Source organism: Myotis myotis, unplaced genomic scaffold, assembly GCF_014108235.1.
Source record: "Myotis myotis isolate mMyoMyo1 unplaced genomic scaffold, mMyoMyo1.p scaffold_m19_p_9, whole genome shotgun sequence".
NCBI lineage: Eukaryota > Metazoa > Chordata > Mammalia > Chiroptera > Vespertilionidae > Myotis > Myotis myotis.
Genome location: NW_023416401.1, coordinates 77,345,988 through 77,366,711, shown reverse-complemented (window position 1 = coordinate 77,366,711; position 20,724 = coordinate 77,345,988). Strand labels below are relative to the sequence as shown.

At 44.8% G+C, this 20,724-nt stretch overlaps 1 protein-coding gene across 5 annotated transcripts in view; it reads right to left on the bottom strand.

Annotated features, from left to right (window-relative positions):
* The window catches only part of SLC24A3 (solute carrier family 24 member 3), a 490,708-nt gene that overhangs the window by 94,163 nt on the left and 375,821 nt on the right, over positions 1-20,724 (bottom strand). The window lies entirely within an intron of this gene.

Here is a 20,724-nt window from a genome sequence, read left to right as displayed (position 1 = left end):
AAACAAAACCAAAGAACAATCTCAATTGAACTCATGTGAACTCATTTTATGCTCCAGGGTTGGAAAGTCATTGAGCGTGGTGCATTCGAATGGCCTAGATGGATACAGACTGCAAGAATGAGTGATAAAACATTCCTAACTGCTCCCTCCAACAGATTTTCCATTTTTTAGCTCTTTCTGATCAGAAACCCTTCCTCAAAGGGTGTGAATTATGGCTGCTGGTTTGATGAAAAGTAGAGAACTATTTTTAAGCACTGGAACCAGCTCACTCAGAGGCCCTGTAGGCATTACATAGCCACATTGCCTCAGTTTCCCCATTTTGTGTTCTCTTAAACCTGTTTTGACTTTTAGCTATCATCAGGAGAGCTTCTTACTGGCCCCATCTCATCCCTCAATGAGTCTGTGTTCACTTTGGTCCCACCTTCCTCCTCCTCAACACATTTCAGCACCCAGCTCTGCATCCCGCATCAAGCCCCTCCCCACTGCTCCTCTCAGTTCCCTGAAGGCTCGTGGCACTGGCCTGGTGCATCCTGCACTCCAGTACTCCTCTTGCTTTCTCATCTGGTTCTCTTTATGGGTCCCTGACTTGGCAGGTGCTCCCTGAGGAGAGCTTCTCAGAACCACACCCCTGCATCTTGCCTGATGTTCACACAGAAAAGGAGCTCAATGGGTTCTTGATGTTGGCTGGAGGGCTGAAGAGAGTGCCATGTCTACATGTGCAATCAGGAGATTTGGCATGTATGGGCTTTCATGATTCATGATAATGATCTGCCATGAGCAGACCAGATGAGAGTTTCTGACGGGAAGGAGTGGAACAGGTGGTTCTGGGAAAGATGGAAAGAACAGAAGAGCAGAGGACTGAAAAGTTGCATGTGGCCTAGCCTTGCTCTTTAGTGTGGTTTGGGGTACGGTAGCAATAGCATCACTTAGGAGATGGTTAGAAGTACAGGGTCTCAGGGCCCACCCCAGACTTTCTGAATCAAAATCTTCATTCTAACTTCATTCTACATCACCAGTGATCCACGTACACATTGACGTTTGAGGAACACTGGTCTAGAAGTAACAGATGTCTGGGACATACCTAAGAGATGGAAGACCTGCTAAACAGGAGCACTTCACTTCATGTCTGGGAATTAGATATTATCCCTGAAGAGACCATGACCAACATGCTCTGAGAAAGAATGTCAAAATCCAGTTCTTTACATGGATGAACAATATTAAACATCCTTAGTAAAAACAAACAAACAAAACAAAACAAAACCCTCTACCAATACTGCTGATGGGCTGGTGGGGGTAACTATTCAAGGAGCTAAGAGATCTAGGGAAAATGAGCCTATTTTGAATCTATTGGTTTAATAATGTCAATCTCTGGAAATCTACTCAAGCATCCCTGTCCCTACATGATTGCTGCCCTGACAGAGGAAGCATTGTGGGCAGATGTCAATCAAGAGGGATCCTTAAAGACAGGATATTTGGTGGAATTTTGGGGGGATTGTTAGAAATTATGTTATTTGCCTCCTTTTATTACCTCCAGATGGTGAGGATGAAGAGTTTGGAAAATGAACTCCCATTTGGCCACTAAAGCAAGGAAAGAGAAAATCTGAAAGGCATCTTTCAAATCAAACCCATACCCGAAAGAGACTGGCACTCCAAAAGCCTTATCTTTCAGGTAAGAAGCCTATTCAGAGCCAGTAATATTTTCATTCTGCAGGACACTAAGGTAGGTCACTTGAGAAATGTCTTTGGGCTTTGCCAACATTTACTCTGCAGATGTAATGAGAGCTGAGAGCCCAACGTCCTCTCCCTCTCTCTTTGCAATGCAGACTCCAAAGGAGGTCAGGGTTGCAGCTCTCTCCAGCTCAACAAATGCTCTGCTCTCCCATCTCTCATCCAAGGACAGATGCTCAAATCTCATCCAGCTGCTCTGCAAACACAAGACAGAAGACTCCATAATGTTCCAGCAGGTGGGGTCTCATCCCATTTCCCCATCAATGTGCTGGGTGTCCCAGTGACATTTGACAGACAGCTGGTGTGGACCCTGCAGCTGCCTGCCCCACAGATGAACCTCTGCCTTTAATGTCAAACAGCTAAGGTTTTGGCAATGCCAGTTCTTACTTTTCCCATCTCTTTCTCTCAAGAATGCCTTCTCTCTCACCATCTATAAAGTTTCCCATTACAGAGAACTTCAGCATGTACTGGTTTTAAAGAGCGTTGAACTTGAGATGCTTAATTGCAATCATTGTCTCTTCAAGCCCCCTCCCCCCCCAATATTGATAGCACACACTCTTTTATTTTTTAAAATATATTTTATTGATTTTTTACAGAGAGGAAGGTAGAGAGATAGAGAGTTAGAAAGATCGATGAGAGAAACATCGATCAGCTGCCTCCTGCACATCTCCTACTGGGGATGTGCCCGCAACCCAGGTACATGCCCCTGACCGGAATCAAACCCGGGACCCTTCAGTCCGCAGGCCGACGCTCTATCCACTTGAGCCAAACCGGTTTCGGCCACTCTTTTTTTAAGAAAGGATTTTTTCTGCTTTATTTTTATTGTTTACACTATTACACTATTAGCCCACCTCCCCAATCGCCTGAGTCTCACCTTCCCCCGTCCCTCCAGCCATCACCACACTGTTGTCTGTGTCTATGGGTTACGCATATATGTTCTTTGGCTAATCCCTTCACTTTCCTTTATCTGGCTCCTCCCCACCTCCAGACTCTTAAGCCTCCCAAATCATCATTTCTTTTATCCCAAAAGGAAAAGAATCACCATCTAATCTTATTTCTAACATTCCGAAAGTTACCCTGAAGATACAAAGATCTGCTTAAAGAATAAAGGTGACATGTTGACTCTGTAGGATTATAGCTTCAATGTGCTGGAAGACCCTCAGGATAGGCAGATTTTGGTGGAGTTCCCAGTTCCTGAATTAATGTTGGAGATTATGGAATGGGCCAACCAAGGAATACAAGTGGTCTAGTTCCTCTAAATATGCAAAGGAGGGTCTCTGGAATGGGATGGTGGACTTGTGACCCTTTTGGTGGGTACTAAGTATTTTTCCCCTGCAGAATAAAGTGTCCTAAAACCCTAGGTATTCCCCACTCTCCATCTGTTCCTTCTTTTGATTAACCTTCCTCTAGCAAGACTTCCCCTTGCCACATTTGGAGCCCTGAGCCACCCTTAACTTATCACTCACATGATAAGCCATAACCAGAACTGGTCTTCTTTAAAGACGATCAACTGTCACTGCCTCTAAACAAAAGTTTCTTCTGTAATTTAAATGTGACACAATCATTAAAAGGTTGTAGAGCGCCTTATCATTGATCTACAACCTAATGTCTCAATGCGAAGGACTGCAGCTCTAAAAAGCACCCCACAAAGCCTGTCCCAAAGTGGTTGGATTTTAGCTGAGCTGGTGCTCCAGCTATCTCAGTTGCATAAGAAGTTACTCCAAAACCTGATGGTATAAACCAGCCATTCTCATGCTCACAGATCCTGGGGATCCACGGGGAAAAGCTCATCTTGCTCTAGTCAACATCGGTTGGGGTGGCTTGAGGATTGGGGACTGGAATCTTATGAAGATTGCTTATTCTCATGTCTGGTTTCTGTGCTGCAAACATCCAAACAGCTGAGGCAGGAAATCTGGGGCTCCTCAGGCATCTCTCTCTATCCTGTATGGTCTCCCCAGCATGGCAGCTTCAGGGCAGCCCGACTTCTTACATGCTGGCTCAGGGCTCCAAAGGTCCATGACCCGAGAAAGTGAGAGAGAGCCCGGGGACCCCTTTTGCTTTTTATGATCCAGCCTGGGAAGCCACAAAATGCCACTCGGATCTCACTGTATATGCTAAAAGGGCAGCACCAGCCAGCACACAGTCAAGGAAAAGGTAACCAGACTCCATTGTTTGATGGGAGGAGGATTGAGGAACCTGCTGCCATGTTTTAAGCCACACAGTTGGGTAGGAATGGAATGAGGAGTGGGTGCTGGAAAGCAATAATGGGGAGATGACTGTGAGAGCTAGTGTGCCCCGGTGACCCATCTGCCATGTTATACTTTTAGGTTTGTGGGAATCCTAACCATTTGCATTCTCAGACAGTGAAAATAGCTTACCATAGGCCCTTCTGAACCTGAGGATGGAGCCAGGCATGCCTTGCTCCCAAGGATCACTAGAATGAAAGCACTGAACCTTGATAATTTGCTCTGCTTCCCTCTGAAATAATGACCATTCCTGTTCTAACTGTCCTAACTCATACTTAATTCATGAGATATTAACTCAGTTAATCCTCATCACAAGCCCATGAGGTAGGCATTACTACTGTGCCTGTTTCTCAGGTGAAGAAATAAAGGCACAAGAGGCATAAAAAATACTTGCTTAAGATGGCCTAGTTAGTACACGGTTAGTACATAGTTGTTATGGGTTGAATTGTGTCCTCTCAAAATTCGTATGTTGAAGCCCTAACCCCCAGGACCTCAGACTGTGACTGAATTTAGCTATAGAACCTTTGAAGAGGACAGTAAAGTAAAACGAGGTCATACAGGTGGACCCTTCATGCATTGTAACTGGTGTTCTTTTAAGAAGAGGTGATTAGGACACAGACATGCACAGAGGGAAGACCGTGTGAAAACACAGTGGGAAGACAGACGGACATCTACAAGCCAAGGAGGAGCCTTAGAAGAAACTGGCCTTGCTGACACCTTGTCTCCAGACCTCCAGCCTCCAGACTGTGAAGAGATAAATCTCTGTTGTCGAAGTCCCCCCGATCTGTGGTCATTCGTTATGGCAGCCCCAGCTGACTAACGCAGCAGAAATGCTGTTGGTGTCTGAACCGAGCCGACCCTGGTCTGCATTCTTACCCATCCCACTCCTGGGCTGGGGAGTGAGAGAGCATTCTTTGGAAGTCCCCACCAGTGACCCTCTCCCCTAATTTTCCCATCACTGGGAGCCAGTGTGATTTAAAGCAGGCTGGTACTCCAACCCTGAATATTTCAAGGTGATGCTCAGTGGAATTGTTAGGAAGAGAAGCCAATTCAAAGTGAGGAAGGAAAAATCACCGCAAATGAGATAATTTAAAATAGGATAAGGGGAGTTTGAAGGCTCCCTGGGATCTGGCTTGGAAGTTGGAGATAAAAAAAAAAAAATCCCACGCCTCCTCGGAGCTTCCCTGCCTTCATTACCCTGCAGTTATGTAACATGTGGCCTCGTCTGAACCGCAGACCAAAAATCCCCGCTTTGATACCACTGCTCTTTTTACTGAAAGCGCATGGGGCTCTGGTGGGTGCAGTGAGTATATGCAGGCATGAGGTGGTGCAGGATATAGACTCCCCAGGGACAGCCCCTGGCTCTTGACCTCAGAGAGGGGCCCGAAGTGCCCTCCCACAGTCAGTCTTGATTTGAACAGCAGATGTTTCACCACCATTTGCTCTCCCAGATCTGACCTGAAACAAATGTCATGGTTGGTGACCCATGTGTGTATGTGAGAAGACCTCAATGCCAGGTCCAGCTTCACTGGACACCTCAAAGTCCCCAGGATGATGGCAGCCATGGACATACATCCTGGCTCTTCTTCCAACCGCTCTTCACCACCAGCCAGCAAGGAATGGAAGCAGCCCAACTTCACCTTCCTCCCCTTCACAGGTATGGACCCCCCAAAACATCTTGCACCAAAAACTCTGTCTCAGGGTCTGCTTGCAGAAAACTCAACTGGTAACAGCACATAATTAATCCATTTAAAACTTCTAGACTCTGACTTCTCTCTCCCTGATAAATTTAACAAAATAAGATAAAAGCAAAACACAAACCAAGCTAAACCAAACCACAACAATAAAACCAACTGGAAAAGGAAATATCTACTTGGTGGAAAGATCCTTCATCCCACAGAGGTCTGTTCAAGGATGAAGCTAAAGACCACATAATCTGTGAAAGTAAAGCTTAAAAGATTATGGCTGACAAAAGGGGATTATGGCTTGGATGATGAGTAAATACATGAGGTTTACTAATCAAAACACACACCACATACCACACACACCCCACCAGCAAATTTCAATTTGGGTTGTTAGATTTTAACCAGTGGAACTTTTCATCTTCCTCGGACACGTCTACTCATTCAGCCTTATTATTCATTATCAGTCTTAGTGTTTGTAACAGAGTGATTCAAGTCATGGGTCAACAGAAGCAAGGTCACAGGCAGCTGCAGAGTTGGTGGTATTTTCATTAGAATCCACATGGCCTTCAGAGGGGCCCTCCAGTCACAGACTGCACTTTGCTGATTCCACAACTGGCCTGGGTCTTTGGTTATTAAGAGCCTGATAGGCATTATGCACTGGTTGGGACACAAGCCCACACCTTAGCACTTTCTCTGTGCCTGTAGGCTGACTTGGTTACTTAGAAGAACATGTGCAAAACAGGTAAGAAAAGCAGAATGGGATCAAAACCCAGGTTCTGTGGTAAAGACCAATGTCTGAATGCAGGAGAGTCTATGAGCCTGTGACAGTCAGGGACAGCTGCCAGGAGAGGAAGGGCTTGTGATGGGCCCTGCAGGGAGTGTACTCTAGGCGAAAGATATGGCATCAGGCAACAGTGTAATAGGTCATTTTTACTGAACATTTTCTATGTACCTGTTGTCATTCTAAGTACATGTATTAATTCATGTCACTATTGCAGCAACCCCACAAGATAAAAACTATTCTCATTAACCCACTTTATAGATAAGGAAATGGAGGGACAGAATGTGTAAGTAATTTGCTCAGTGTGATTCAGGTAGCAAGTGGCAGAGATAAGATTCAGTCCCAACAGTCTGACTCCAAATTGCAAGCTTTTAATCATCCTCTCAATTATAATCTTTTCACGATGCCAGTATTGTCAACCCCTACAGTTCTACAGAAATGGCAAAGAATACAAAACCCAATTTTCTGCCTGACTGAAGACCTGGATGGAGGTTACCAGACTGAGGGGAATATTGTGGACTCTGAGTTGCAGAAGCATCTTCGGTGGCAGGATATGTTCTGAGTTCAAGTCTAAGTCTAAGTTCTAAGAGAGTTTGGCTGTCGGGGAGACCTCAGTCAAAATCGCAGGTGAGAGGAGTCCCACTTCTCCCAGGAATACTCAGTGTTCTGGGAGCAGCCTGTGGGAGGCATAGCTCTAGCCCAAGTACTGTGATGGATTTCAGAATACAGCAGCCAGGGAAGTGTGTCAATCACCCGTCCTGAATTCAGAAATCTGAGCGGCAAATTCTCACAATGCCGCATACCCAACGATGATCACCACTCATGGTGGATGGCACTGGGCTGCCTGCTCTAGTCCTATTTTCATCAGCACTCATCTCTCCAATTTCCAGAAAGACCAATCTTCACTGAAAACTCACCAGATGCAAATTGCCCCCACCCTCATCACACTATTGAAGCTGCTTATCAGATCGGTGGACATGCCTGACTGGGAGGCAGAGAGAAAGCACTGCATGAGACAGTTGATTAAAAACCATGTCAGCAGCCTGTGCAAAGATAAATAAGGGCGGTGTGAGAAAGATGAATGCAAAGAACCTCACACCTAAATATAGAACAAGGTGGTGCATGGGAAAAATGCCTCGAGACTGGAGGTGCTCAAAAGTTCCTATGAGCCAAATGCTACACAGTCCAACGCAAGCTCTAGTTCCCTGAAAGGGTATTTCATGCGATGAGCAAAGAGGTCTTTATCTCCTCATGCTCAGCACTGGTCATCACATACTTAGCAAACAATATCCCCAGGTCTGGCCCCACACTGGGATGGAGACATTGACCAATCTGGGACATCCCGGGAAGGGACAGGTGTCGAGGTGAAGCTCTGGAAGAGCATTTGGGAGAAGAGTTTCCCTCATTGGTGGAAGTGAGACCTGAGGGTCAATCTGAATCTGGCTTTCATTACTGATTAAGCAGGAAACAGATGTGTCTTTGCTTTGGCAGAGAAGGCAGAAGTGGGACCAATTGTCACACACTCCTGGGAGGGAGATTTGAGCACCTTGCAAAACGGTAACCTCTGTATAAGTGAATAACAAACCATTGCCAATGGGTGGAGACTTGAACATGTTTTTAATTCTATCACTTGGTTGCCCAATGGACACCCAGGACTGTTTAGGTACTGGCGATACATCAGGAACCAACACTGATGAACCTGCCTGCCTTCATGACCTTTACATCCCATTGCAGGAAGGTGTATAATAAGAAAATACTAGTATATATTAAGTTACATGCCATGCTCTATGATAATATGTACTATGAAGGAAAATAAGACGTAAAAAAGTTAATGAGGCTGAAACCGGTTTGGCTCAGTGGATAGAGCATCGGCCTGCGGACTGAAAGGTCCCAGGTTCGATTCCGGTCAAGGGCATGTACCTGGGTTGCGGGCACATCCCCAGTAGGAGATGTGCAGGAGGCGGCTGGTCGATGTTTCTCTCCCATCGATGTTTCTAACTCTCTATCTCTCTCTCCCTTCCTCTCTGTAAAAAAATCAATAAAATATATTTAAAAAAAAAAGTTAATGAGTGTTCTGAGTGGGGATGTGTGTGAACTTCTCAGTCTGGTAACCTCCATCAGGGTCATCAGACTGAGGGCATGAGCAAGTGTGCACATGGATGTCTGGGCAGGGGTGCTCCTGAAAGAAGGAAGAGCAGTGCAAAGGCAGGGGCATTTGGTGTGGTTGTGAAACAGCAAGGAGTCTGTGAGTCTGGAGGGGATAGAGTGAGGGGTGAGTTGTAGGAGATAAGGTCAGAGGGCCCTTGAAGCCAATGTTAGACTTTCACTCTGAGTGTAATGGGGCCCTAAGGAAGGGATTAAGCAGGGTGGTGATAGGCTCCACCTTTGACCTTCACCTGTTCCACTGGCTGCTCTGTGAGGCACAGAGCTGAAGGGGATGAGGAAAGAAACAGGCAGACCATCAGGGGCCACTGCCACATCCCTAGGAGGAACGAATATGCTTGGCCAGCTGGCAGTTGTGGAGTTGGTGAAAAGTGGTTGGATTCTGGATGTTTTTTAAGGTAGATCTAACAGGATTTCCTGATAATTCAGACATAAGATATGAGGTATGGAGTCAACCAAGGATGACTCTAGGGTTTGTTTCAGCTACTGGAAAGATGGAGACACCATTTACATATAAGACTGTGGGAGAAGCAGATTTTTGGGAATAGTCAGGAGTTCAGGTTTCGGCATATTTGAGATATCCTATAGGTGATTGGGGGAAGGGGCTGGGATCATCAGCATGTGGATGGTATTTAACATCACAGCATGGAAGTGAGCGTGGAGAGAAAAGCTAAATGGTCAGAAGACGGAGTGTTCCAGTGTTTAGTCCAATGGGGAGACGGCGATAAACCAATTAGGGAGGCTGAGGAGGAGCAGTGGGGAAGTGAGGGAAGAGCCAGGACCATGTGGATCCCAGAAGGCAAGAAAGAAAGTGTTTCTAGGAGTGAACAACTGTGCCAAGTGCTGCTATCATATTAAGTAGAAAGAGCACCGAGACTCAGTCTTAGATTTAGCTATGTAGAGGTCCCTGTGACTTTAATGAGAACAGTTACAGGGAAGCAAAGGGGCACAAGCCTAATTCAAGTGGGATCAAGAGCCGATTCAAAAGATACCATATTGAAAGCAAATTTGGACTGAAAAATTCCTAGTATCCCCCTTTCAACCTTAAGATTCTACAGTCTTATTTTAATTTTGGAAGAAGGTCTGGCTTGTGGAAGGGTGGTTGAAGTGGAATAAATTATCTCAATTACTAAAAGTCAGAAAAGCCTTTGGAGAAGGTATGGCCTTGACCAAAGGCTCAGCAGCAGTAAGGTATATTCCCATGTCAATCCATCCCTGAGACTGAGTCCTAGGTGTCCGGAGTAGTCATGTGCTTGATGGTGCACTTTTGGGTGCCTTCTCTGTCTCTTTTGTCTTTCTTTCCCACTCTCCTGCCAGGGTTTCTGGGGATCCAGTACCAAGTAAATTACTTGCTCTCAAATTTTTGTCTGAGGTCTAATTTTGAGGACTAAAAACCTGGATATGGGAGGAAAGGCTCCTAGGTCTGGTGTCCCTAGTGTCTGTATCATTTCCTTGTCATGGCCATTCCTACCAGGAGGCAGGGCAGGTAGCTAGTTGCCTATGGTGCTTAGAGTTGTGAGGAGTGGAGGCCCCATCTAGTTCTACTTTCTGCCTCTAGCCAAAGTCTTATCATCATCTGTAAAATGAAGGGGGTGGGCTAGGTCATCTCTAAGGTACATTTCAGCACTAGTATTCTACATCGTAAAGAACAGAAAAAGTAGCCAGAAGATCTCAATGCAGCCCTGTGTAAATGAAATATTTGGTAAAAAGTAGAACAAAAACCAAAAAAGAGAAGAAAAAGAATGGGAGAGGGATGAGGAGGAGGACAATGGGAAAGAGGAGGAGGAGGAAGACAGAAGAAAAAGGAAAGAAAGAATAAGAAAAAAGCACTAGCTTCAGGGAAAAAAAGCTTTATTGAATTGGGATTGGGACAATGGACTGTTGCTAGTTCATAAGAAACACAAATGAGCAGTTTTCTCCCTGAGTTCCCTGGCATGTAATTCAACACTAGCACGTTGACTCCTTGGTATAAATTGTGGATTCGCGGTTATGACCCAGATGAAAAAATGCTTATTCAATTTAATGGCAAACACTGCACAGTTCCAGTTACTGTTTTCACCAACTCACGGGAATAGAGTCCCAAACCAAATGCTTTTTTATCTCAAAAGTCATTTTTTTTTTTCAGAGAAAGAAACCTTTCCCAACAAAATAAACATTGGATTAGCTGGTAGAGGAAAACATTACCTTCATGAAAACTCCTTGAAATGAAGAAAAGTTGCATAAGTAAGAAAGGTTACACTGAGATTGTATCTTGAAATATATCGATATACTGTAATGTTTCCTTAAAAATGTATGTTCTAAGAGCAACACCCTGCTTGCTATGATGAATGAGGGAAGAATAAAGTGTTGATTGTTCCGTGGTGCAATTTCCCCATAAAATGGTAGAAGTTAATGAGATAACACTCCCCCACTTCCTGTTTTATTTTCCCATAGTCATAAAGAGAGTTTTTTGGAGGAATATTTAAGGGTTTCATCAAGTTTTCCAAGTCTGTTCTAATCCTTTAGTATTCAAATCATTCTCTTTGGGAAGGATGTAGGGCCTGTGTCATCATCTTTGTCTTATTTTCTTTATCAACTGTGAGTTCCACATTTATTAATGCCTTTGTGTATGGGGTATGAGCCATTCTCCAACATGTCACCTTTATGAACTTTGCATTTTTATGGAATGTTACAACATCCAACAAATAGCCACAAACTGGACAAAGAGACTGATATCATAGATGGGAAAAGATGCTATTGTTAAGCAGGGAAAGATGTATGAAGGGGGCCCAGTTTTTTCAAGCGCTCAGCTCATTAGTGAATGTTGTGTGTGTTGACAACTCTGCTTCCCTATGCAGCCTGCTAACAGCAGGGACTCAGATAACACAGATCAGTGAGGACCCCTGGATCCCTTATACATTATACTCTCTTTTTGTCTACTTAAAAAACATGATGTTATTATTTTTAAAAGCCTTTTGTGCTATGGTGATTCTACAGAGACGACAAAAGCACACCTGAAAAATGAAGCAAGTGTTGTTAATCTGCAAAGTTACTGGCATTGAAGTTATGTTTCTTCAAAGAACTGTGTTGATGTGAGACGACACCAGGGAATGGTACAGATACCAAAGGACCAACTTTAGTTCACATTGTAGAAAAATGCATTGGGATCATGAAAACTGTACAACTCATTTGGCAGGAATAATTTACCAACCTGTAATTTCACACTGCTTGTTGCTTCCACATGTATTTAACTCTTATACCACTAATATTCACATGTTTATGTATTTTCTCTACACCTCCACTCTCCATATCATTCTCACCAAAGGAAGCAAATACCAGAAGAATCAGTTTGGACAGACAAGTCTAGGAGTCTACTAGAGATGATCATCTGCAAACATGAATAACAAAATAGAACTGAAAGACTGACAAAGAAGTTTGAAGAAAAGATTATGTTCACCTGGTGAAATCTGGGAAAGTTTCTTGCAGGAGGTGACATTATATACAGCCTTACAGAACAAAGATGACTTACACTTTCAAAATTGGGAGATGGTGCAGAGTGAACAGAGATGTAGAAGGACATTCCAGTTGGAAGGAACAACACATATGTAAGCACTTGTACAGAGGTAAGCAAAAGAGGGGCAGACACAGTGAGCTGCTCGGTTCTGCTGTGAATGTGCACAGGTGTAATACGGCTAGAAATGGGAAATGGCTCCTGGGATATGAACATGGAAGATGTGCTTTGCAGGTGAGAGATGATGTCAGAAAGAAGGTTCAGAAAGTTTAATAAATGTGAAAATGAATTTGAGGAAGAGAGAATGAAGAGAAAGATGGGTAAGGGGACTTTGGTAGTCCAGTTGACCAAAAAGAAGGAAGGTCAGCATTGAATGGTGTCAATGGGCTTGGAAAAGAATGGGCAGATACAAGAAATGCTGGGATGGAAGAATTGATCATATCTGACAACAGGCTGTATATGGAGTAGCTTCCATGAGACTGAAACTTAAAGTGGAAGTGACAGACAACATGGGGTGCACTCAATATGCCTGAAGAACTCAGGTGGGATGAAGTCATAGTTAACTTTATGTGTTGACTTGACTGGGCCATACCATGCTCTTATATTTGGTTAAATGTCATTCTGGACATTTCTGTGAGGGTGTTTCTGGGTAAGATTGCCTTCCCCAATGTGGTGGGCCTCATCCAATTGATTGAAGGCCTGCATAGAATAAAAGGCTGAGGAAGAAAGAATTCCTTTTCTCTTCTTGCCTTCAGACTTTGACTCAAACTGGAACTTATACCAAGGACCTTCATGGTTCTCAGGCTTTTGGGCTTGGACTGAAACTGTACCATCAGCTTTCCTGGGGCCTCCAGCTTGCTGACTCACCTTGAATATCTCCGGACTTGTCAGCCTCCATAATCATGTGAGCCAATTCTTTATAGTAAATCAATCAATATCTATTTTATCTATCTATCTCTCCATCCATCTATCCAGATACACATATATTTATGCTGTATGCTATTGGTCCTATTCTCTGGAGAACACAGACAAATAAATACAGTGTGTCGATGCACAGAGAATTTAGTTTAAGATTAGATCTTGAGTGGGAGGCCATCCCAGAAGACCCAGGTTGGAAAGGTCTGAAAGTCCATTTAAAAACTAAGTCCTGAGGATGGGAGTCCCCTCCTCTGAGCAACTCAGGCCAGGAATGAAGACTTAAGTCATGAGATCAGGTGAACTTGTCCCATATAAGGTGGGAGATGGGACTAAGGTAGCGTTTCTCAACCTGTGGGTCACGACCCCTTTGGCAGTCGAACGACCCTTTCACAGGGGTCGCCTAAGAGCATCCTGCATATCAAATATTTACATTATGATTCATAACAGTAGCAACATTACAGTTATGAAGTATCAATGAAAATAATTTTATGGTTGGGTCATAACATGAGGAACTGTATTTAAAGTGCCAGAAGGTTGAGAACCACTGGACTAAGGGGAGCTATGTGGGGGAGAAATGTCTCCATTTGGGGGGTGTGAGAAGAGGGGTTTCAAAAGGAAGAAAGCATTTTATGTAGTAGAGCAGGTGAAAAGCCTGCTCAGTGAGAAATGTTCACTAGATTTGTGTCCAGGAATAGATTTTGGGGGGAGCTTGAAGAATCGGTTCCAACTGGGGAGTGGGGGCAGGAGTAGGAGGCAAGTCTTCTCTTATAGGTCCTCAAAGAACATCTTTGTGCTGTCTCATCTTTCTGGTGGCTTCCTTAAAGATAACTATCTGCACTCACTCAACATGTCCATCTCCCCTTCATGCCTACATGTCTCTTCATTAGTCATGAAGGAGCCTGGACTGATAGGTGAACCCGGTATAAAGCACAGCTTGGTCACACATGGTTCACATACACTCTGGAAATGCCAAAGGAGGCAGGAATCGAAGGGCAGCAGTAGGGTTCAGTTCATGTCTGACAGTTACCAGCTTTGTGTGCGTGGACAGGCAACACCCCCTTCTGCACATCAGTCCACTCAGATGCCCTAGTCATTCTGTTGCTCATGACTTCCCCTGGCTTTCTTCCCTCTCCATCCTCACTCCTACATTCCCCATGCCCCTTTGATCTCCCTCCTACACAAGAGGGATGCACAAATGCTTTCTATTTATATTTATGGACAGAGAGGAGGTTAGTTAGCATACTTCCTTGGATTCTAAAATTTCACTCATCAAAGTCAGATGAATACCATTTGTGAAGTAATAAATAGTTCAGGTCCAAATTTAGTGAGAGGTCTTAGAGCTTTATTGGAGCTTAAAATCCCCTTACAATAAATATGTTTCTTCATTTCAGCACCAGATAATGTTTACACACTCTGATATATGGAATAAAAAATAAAATCAATACCAACTGCTATTACTTCTAGCGGCCCTGCGAGAACCATGTCAACCAGAATCATTTTTGCTGTAAAATGCTCAGTTAAGTGATATGTCAACCTCCCCCGTGTTGGAAGCCCTAAGCGCTCAGCAAGCAGCAACTAGAATGGGACAAGTCCATGCACACTGCACCCCAGGATAACTTTCAGCGGGACGAGTGTTGAGCATGGGGCTCCGTCATGCTGCTTTAGGCCCACCTTCCCTCAGGGAGAGAAAGAATGGGAGGCTGGCTAGTTTGGTCCACGTTCCTTCGCTAAAACACTCACTCTGGCCAAACAGCAAGTCCAGCTGAGGGCATCATGAGGCCTAACCCAAGGACGAATCCAAGCTGTAGAATGACTATCCCAGTCTAGGAATTTGAGCTGGTGTCAGAACTGGCTTCGGAAAGAGGGCACTGCTGTTTGGAGCAAGGAGAACAGGTGAGGGGCTGCCTTTCCCCCAAGACCCCTCCAAACCTCTAGCCACCACTGAGTGAAGGAGCTGGAAAAGAGCAGCCTGATAGCTAGAATTTCCTTTTTCCTTTCAAGGCTATTAAGTTGTACTAGTTTTCTTCTGGTTTGGCAAGTTCAATGCATGATTCGTGGGAAAAACTGAATCTTTAACAATTCGGTGGTTGTGACTTGCCGGGGAAGATGTTGAAAAATCAGATCACTAACCAGAAACTCTGCAGGTAGATGTCAGAAAGCCTAGGCTGTAAAAAAATATATTTCCAAACATACGGCAGCATATGTATGGCACTGGATAAGCAAATCTCGAGATAATTCACATGGCAGGCTTGTGGGGTTGGACCTTCATCTCTTAATGGCAGTCAATATAAACTACTCAAAATCATAAGAATTGGTTGATCTCAGCTTCAGAAACTCACATGTTGCTATTAAATCCTAGCATTAAGGCTACAATTTATTAAAAAGAAAGGAAAAATGAAAGAAGAAAGAGAAAAAGACCACTGAAGGAAGGAGATGGAAAAGAGCAGCCTGATGGAAAAGAGAAAAAAGAAAAGAAAAAGAGAAAACCAGTTTTGTGGAGAAAGCCTAGGTAGAAGTCCTAACTGGAAACAGACCATTTAGAGGACGTAAGTGATCACTGCTATCTGAAACTACCTTGTTGATTTACTGTGTACTTTGTTTACCATGTCTTCCCTGGACTAGAATCTAAGCAACACGAGAGCTCAGGCCTGTCCTGTCTTGCATCATCTCCCCAAGCACTAGAACTGGAGCTCACTGGTTGAGCAAGTGATTGGAGCACCTGGGTGCTGTCTGGGTCTTGTAAAGACCTCTGTTGCCCTTCAAGGCATAATGGCCACTGTAGTCCCAGGCCTCCTTGGAAATCCTCACACAGATCTGAAATGATGGGGCTCAGTGCAGACCCAGAAACCACAAAGATGAAGGCTTGTCTGTTCTCTCATGCAGTATAACTGGGGGGCACCAAGGACGGTTACAACTGGCACCCCAGGAAGTTGCAGTATTTTTTTTTTATTATGGGCATACATGGTCCCAAGGCTGGTGACAGCACACTTAGTTCCGAAGTGAACAAACAATTTAACAAATTAAAAAAAGAACTAAAGAAAATAATGCACCCAAACCCTGTAAGTCCCAGGAAACCTCTTCTCTCTTCTAATGGAGAAAGAAAAAGACTTTTGTTTTGAAAAGATGGCTCAGTAGTTTGACAATGGCCAGCCTGCTGGGTGAATAGGTGTTGGAACCCCCAAAGGATCTGGTCACAGTACAAAGCCATTCTGGGTTATTTAAGGAGCCCATTGATTTCATCCGTGATGAGGCCTGTTGATACCTGAGCACCCAAGTACACAGACAACCTCAGCTATATCCACTGTGGACCCTCCCTTCACACTGCTCTCTGTTCCTTGGGCAAGGAGAGAAATGAGGGGCCACAAAGTTGGAGATGTAAAGTGTCAGTGAGCACCTTCGCTCCCCACTGAGTGGCCTCGCTCAACCACTGGGGATATTCAGAGGGAAGGTGCTGGGGGTGATATGGCCCAGAATGCTCAGTCCAAAACCTCACAAAATTTAAGCCCAGGACTGGGACTCAGTCACATTAGCCCCAACCCTGGCTGAATCAGGGCCAGAGACATGATAATTCATAAGGATTCTTTTGCTTCTAAGTCATAAGTAGGGTTTGTCCAGGTGGAGCTGGCAGGGCCTGGAGGCTGGAACTAGGGGCAAGGAGAGGCTGAGAGATGAACCCATCACTGAGGAAAAAACAACAGGTTTTCAACCCCGACTTGGTTCATAGCTTTGTGGGAAGAGCACTGAGGCTTGCTCTCAGAAAGGCTCCACTGAGCCTTCAACTCAGCCCCGGGCCTTATAGGTAGTACGAGCAAAACCAAGCTATCCAAGGGCTCAGAAACAAATGCATTTCTGAAAAGAAACCCAACATTTCCCTGGGACACTCCTGAACTTTGTTTCCCTGGGTCAGATAAGAACCCACCTGGCTGTCCTCTCAATCTTTCCTCCTTGTCCCTGAAACAGAGTGGACTCCCCTAAGAGCCAGAATAGAGGTGAAGGGCAGAATGGGCAGGACATGTTCATCTGAGGCCAAGGGACAGTCCCATCGACATGGAAAGGTGAGCCCTCTGCTGCTTCATGCAGTAGAAGGTCATAGCACCATAGTGCACTGGTATTAGAAAGGGCCTTAAAATCCATTCAGTCCCATACCAGTTCAATACCTGTGACACCCGGGGCACATATAAATGTAGCTCAGAATTAGAGTCCCAATTTCTAAAAAGAGACATAGTCTCATTTTTCCCTCAGAGACAACCTCCTGAGTCGCCAGGCTCAGACTCTATGAAAAGCTCTAAAACGAAAGGTCCCAGGATACCCCCATACATGCAGACTTCTGGACCAGAGAGAAAAGCTGTTTGACAACCTAGGATGGCCTCCTCCTTCAGCCAGGAGATGTGGTCTACAACCTTCCACATGGGAGGGCCCTCTGCATCACTCTGCTCTGCTGGGTTTGGCCCCACAGAGATTAAGGGGACAAATTCCAGACCAAGACGGCCTTGCTCCAAAGCCCAACTCTGCTATTCCAAATGCGTCTGGAGCAGGTCTCTCCCTCTCCCACTCCGGGCTCTACTTTCTCATCTACAAAATGAAAAAACAGTAGTTACATCATCATGTTAACATAAGGATTCAAGGAGCTAATATATAGAGTTTTGTAGTAACTCAGTTGAGAACAACTCCCCCCCCCCCCCGCCCCAATAAAGATTAGCTATTAATACTAAAACTGTGTTTATTTTCAAATAAAAGTAGATAGTAACTGGGAGCAGGAGACTATTATATATTGCTAGGGGAAAAAAAAGGGGGAAAAAAGCAAAGATGCTATGGGAAGCCTAGAATCCATGTTTTTAGAAGTTGCATGTTGCAGTGTCAAGGACAGAGCAAGAGAGTGGAAAAAATAAAGTTTACTGTATAATGACCACGATCTTAGAGTGAGGAAGGCCGGGATCTAATGCTGTCTAACAGCTACACCTAGCCCTCCGGTCTCCCAGCTGCTGGCAACCGCATCAAGTGTCCTAATTCTAATTTTCCATGCCCCAATTACAGCCATGGTTTGATCTTGGGGAAAAAAACCCAGAAACAAATAAAGCAATCTGAGGCTATTTTCTTTCCCATCTCCAGGGAAGGATGAGTTCCCTCGCTGCCCTGTGAAAATAAGTAGTCCCTTGGTTGAGTCAAGGGAGAGGGGCCTCAGGCCAACCTCTATTCCATCTCACTTTGCCTGTAAAAGCCAGACATTTGGTCCATGAGCTCCCCTGTTGCCCTGAACGGTCTGCACACTATCTGGAAAGATTAATGACGTTTGTTTCCTTCTCACTTGGGGATTCAGGCTCTGGTCCAGTCTTAAGGTTTCCATTTAAATGCAGAGTGATATTTCCCCTGCAGGAAAGAGCAGCTGGAACAGGAGGGCATAGATGCCTTATTTTACAAAAATAAAAGGAGATTAGCCAGAATAAAAAAGAGTGGGTCAGAAAAGTGTTCTGTTATATTTAAAAAAAGAACAAAATAATTTCCTTGGTAGCCCCTTCTTCCTCTCCATTTTAAAATTGCACACTCGGCCCCTCTTGCCTGATGAAATAGCAAGTAGAGTTGTGGCTTGTCAGCAACTCAGAGAACCTGAAATAAAGACAGTATCTTGGTACTGTAGCCTAGCATGGTCTGATAAAATACCCAGCTTTGCATGGATCTAAGGAAAGCTGGGGGAAAGGGACAGATGATAGGGAATATGATGGGTCAAGTCATTGTAAATGCTTTGGATTTTAATAGTTTTGATCTGGCTTTACCACATGCAAAATCATGACTACTCCTAAAGGCCAACTGCAAAGTCACAAAGACTACTGCTGACACGTGATGAGCAGCACTGCCCAGGACTCGGGTACCACTGTATCTGGGGTACCAGAAGTAGCTAATCAGGGCTCTCACCACAAGGGATACCAGTAGGAGAGGTGGCTCCATAAGAGAGTTGAGCTGATCAGTGAGGTTAGGGAGGACTATTAGTGACAAAAACTGTCCAGCAACGTAGTCAATGAATAACAGATGGTGATTAAGCTTCCAATTAAAAAATAAAGTTTCACAATGTATTTCAGTGACCCTAGCAAATTTCTGGATCTGGCATACCATGGTAGACTTCAGAACATGTTAGATCTTAAGCTGGCTGGTCTCTGAAAACAATCTCTCCTAGTTTCTCATGACCAATTTGTACTTGTTTGTAGAGCCAGGACCCATTTATATTACTCAGGACAGAAATCCCAGTCTTCCGTGATTTCTTTCATTCTAATTCCAATATCAACAAACCCTCTTGGAGTCACCTCCAAAAATACTCCAAATCCAACAACCACTTTTGTTATACTGCCCAGAGCTCAACTCATGCCTCACCACTGACTTCCTAACTGGTCTTCCTACCATGTCGTTACCCTAGGGCAGTGGTCGGCAAACCGCGGCTCGGCAAACCGCAGCTCGCGAGCCACATGCGGCTCTTTGGCCCCTTCAGTGTGGCTCTTCCACAAAATACCGGCTCTTCCACAAAATACCGACTTCTGCGCATGGGCCATGAAGTTTCAATCGCGCTGTACGTGCGCACCCACACGTGGTATTTTGTGGAAGAGCCACACTCAAGGGGCCAAAGAGCCGCATGTGGCTCGCGAGCCGCGGTTTGCCGACCATGGCCCTAGGGTACCTTTCTCCATAGAATAGTTGGAATGAATTTGGCACAGTATAAATCAGATGTTACTTAGTTTATAGCTTACAACTACCCAAAGGCTTCCCAGTGCACCCAAATCCCCACCATGCTGCCAGAGCTCTCTCAGACAACTCTCCCTTCAAGAGGCTCCACCTTTTTTTATTTTATTTTATTGATTTTTTACAGAGAGGAAGGGAGAGAAATAGAGAGTTAGAAACATTGATGAGAGAGAAACATCGTTCAGCTGCCTCCTGCACATCTCCCACTGGGGATGTGCCCGCAACCCAGGTACATGCCCCTGACCGGAATCGAACCTGGGACCCCCTCAGTCCGCAGGCCGACGCTCTATCCACTGAGCCAAACCGGTTTCGGCAAGGCTCCACCTTTTTTTCTGGCCCTCAAACATGCCACGCCTTTTCCTGTCTGAACGCCACCACTTGTTCACCTGGAACTTTCTTGCCCAGGTCGCATATGATGTTGCTGTCATGACTTGAGGTTCTTTGGAGACACCTTCCCTGAACACGCTGGCCAAGGCTGCTCCTCCCTCTTTCCCACTGGCATCCCCCATCCCACTGCCCGGCGCATATCCTTCAAAGACCTTTTTTGTATTATTATTTGATGATTTATTGTTTTCCACGCTCTTTGCCTGTGTTCCCCCATTGGTCTATGAACTCTAGAAGGGCAGGAACTTTTCTTCTCTTGTTCACCTCTGTGTGCCCTGTGCCTGCACATAATAGGCAGTGAATGAAAATCACATACTGTTGATAATTCTGTTTTATGACTGTGTCTCAGGTTATGTCCAAAGAGTTTCTGCTGCTTCCATTCACCTTAGCTTTTAGGTACCTGGTGGCAAGTTGTGCATTCATCTAACTCCTCAGGTAACCATCAGGTAATTCCTGGCACGTTGGAGCTAGGCAATGGGTCCTCCCTCTACCCATGTGAAGGGCATTCCATCAGGTAGGCAGTCTCTTATCAAAGATCCACTGAGCGCTTACTGCATGGGGTGATTCTGTTGGTGCTGTGGATAAGTGGAAACAGGCAGAGAT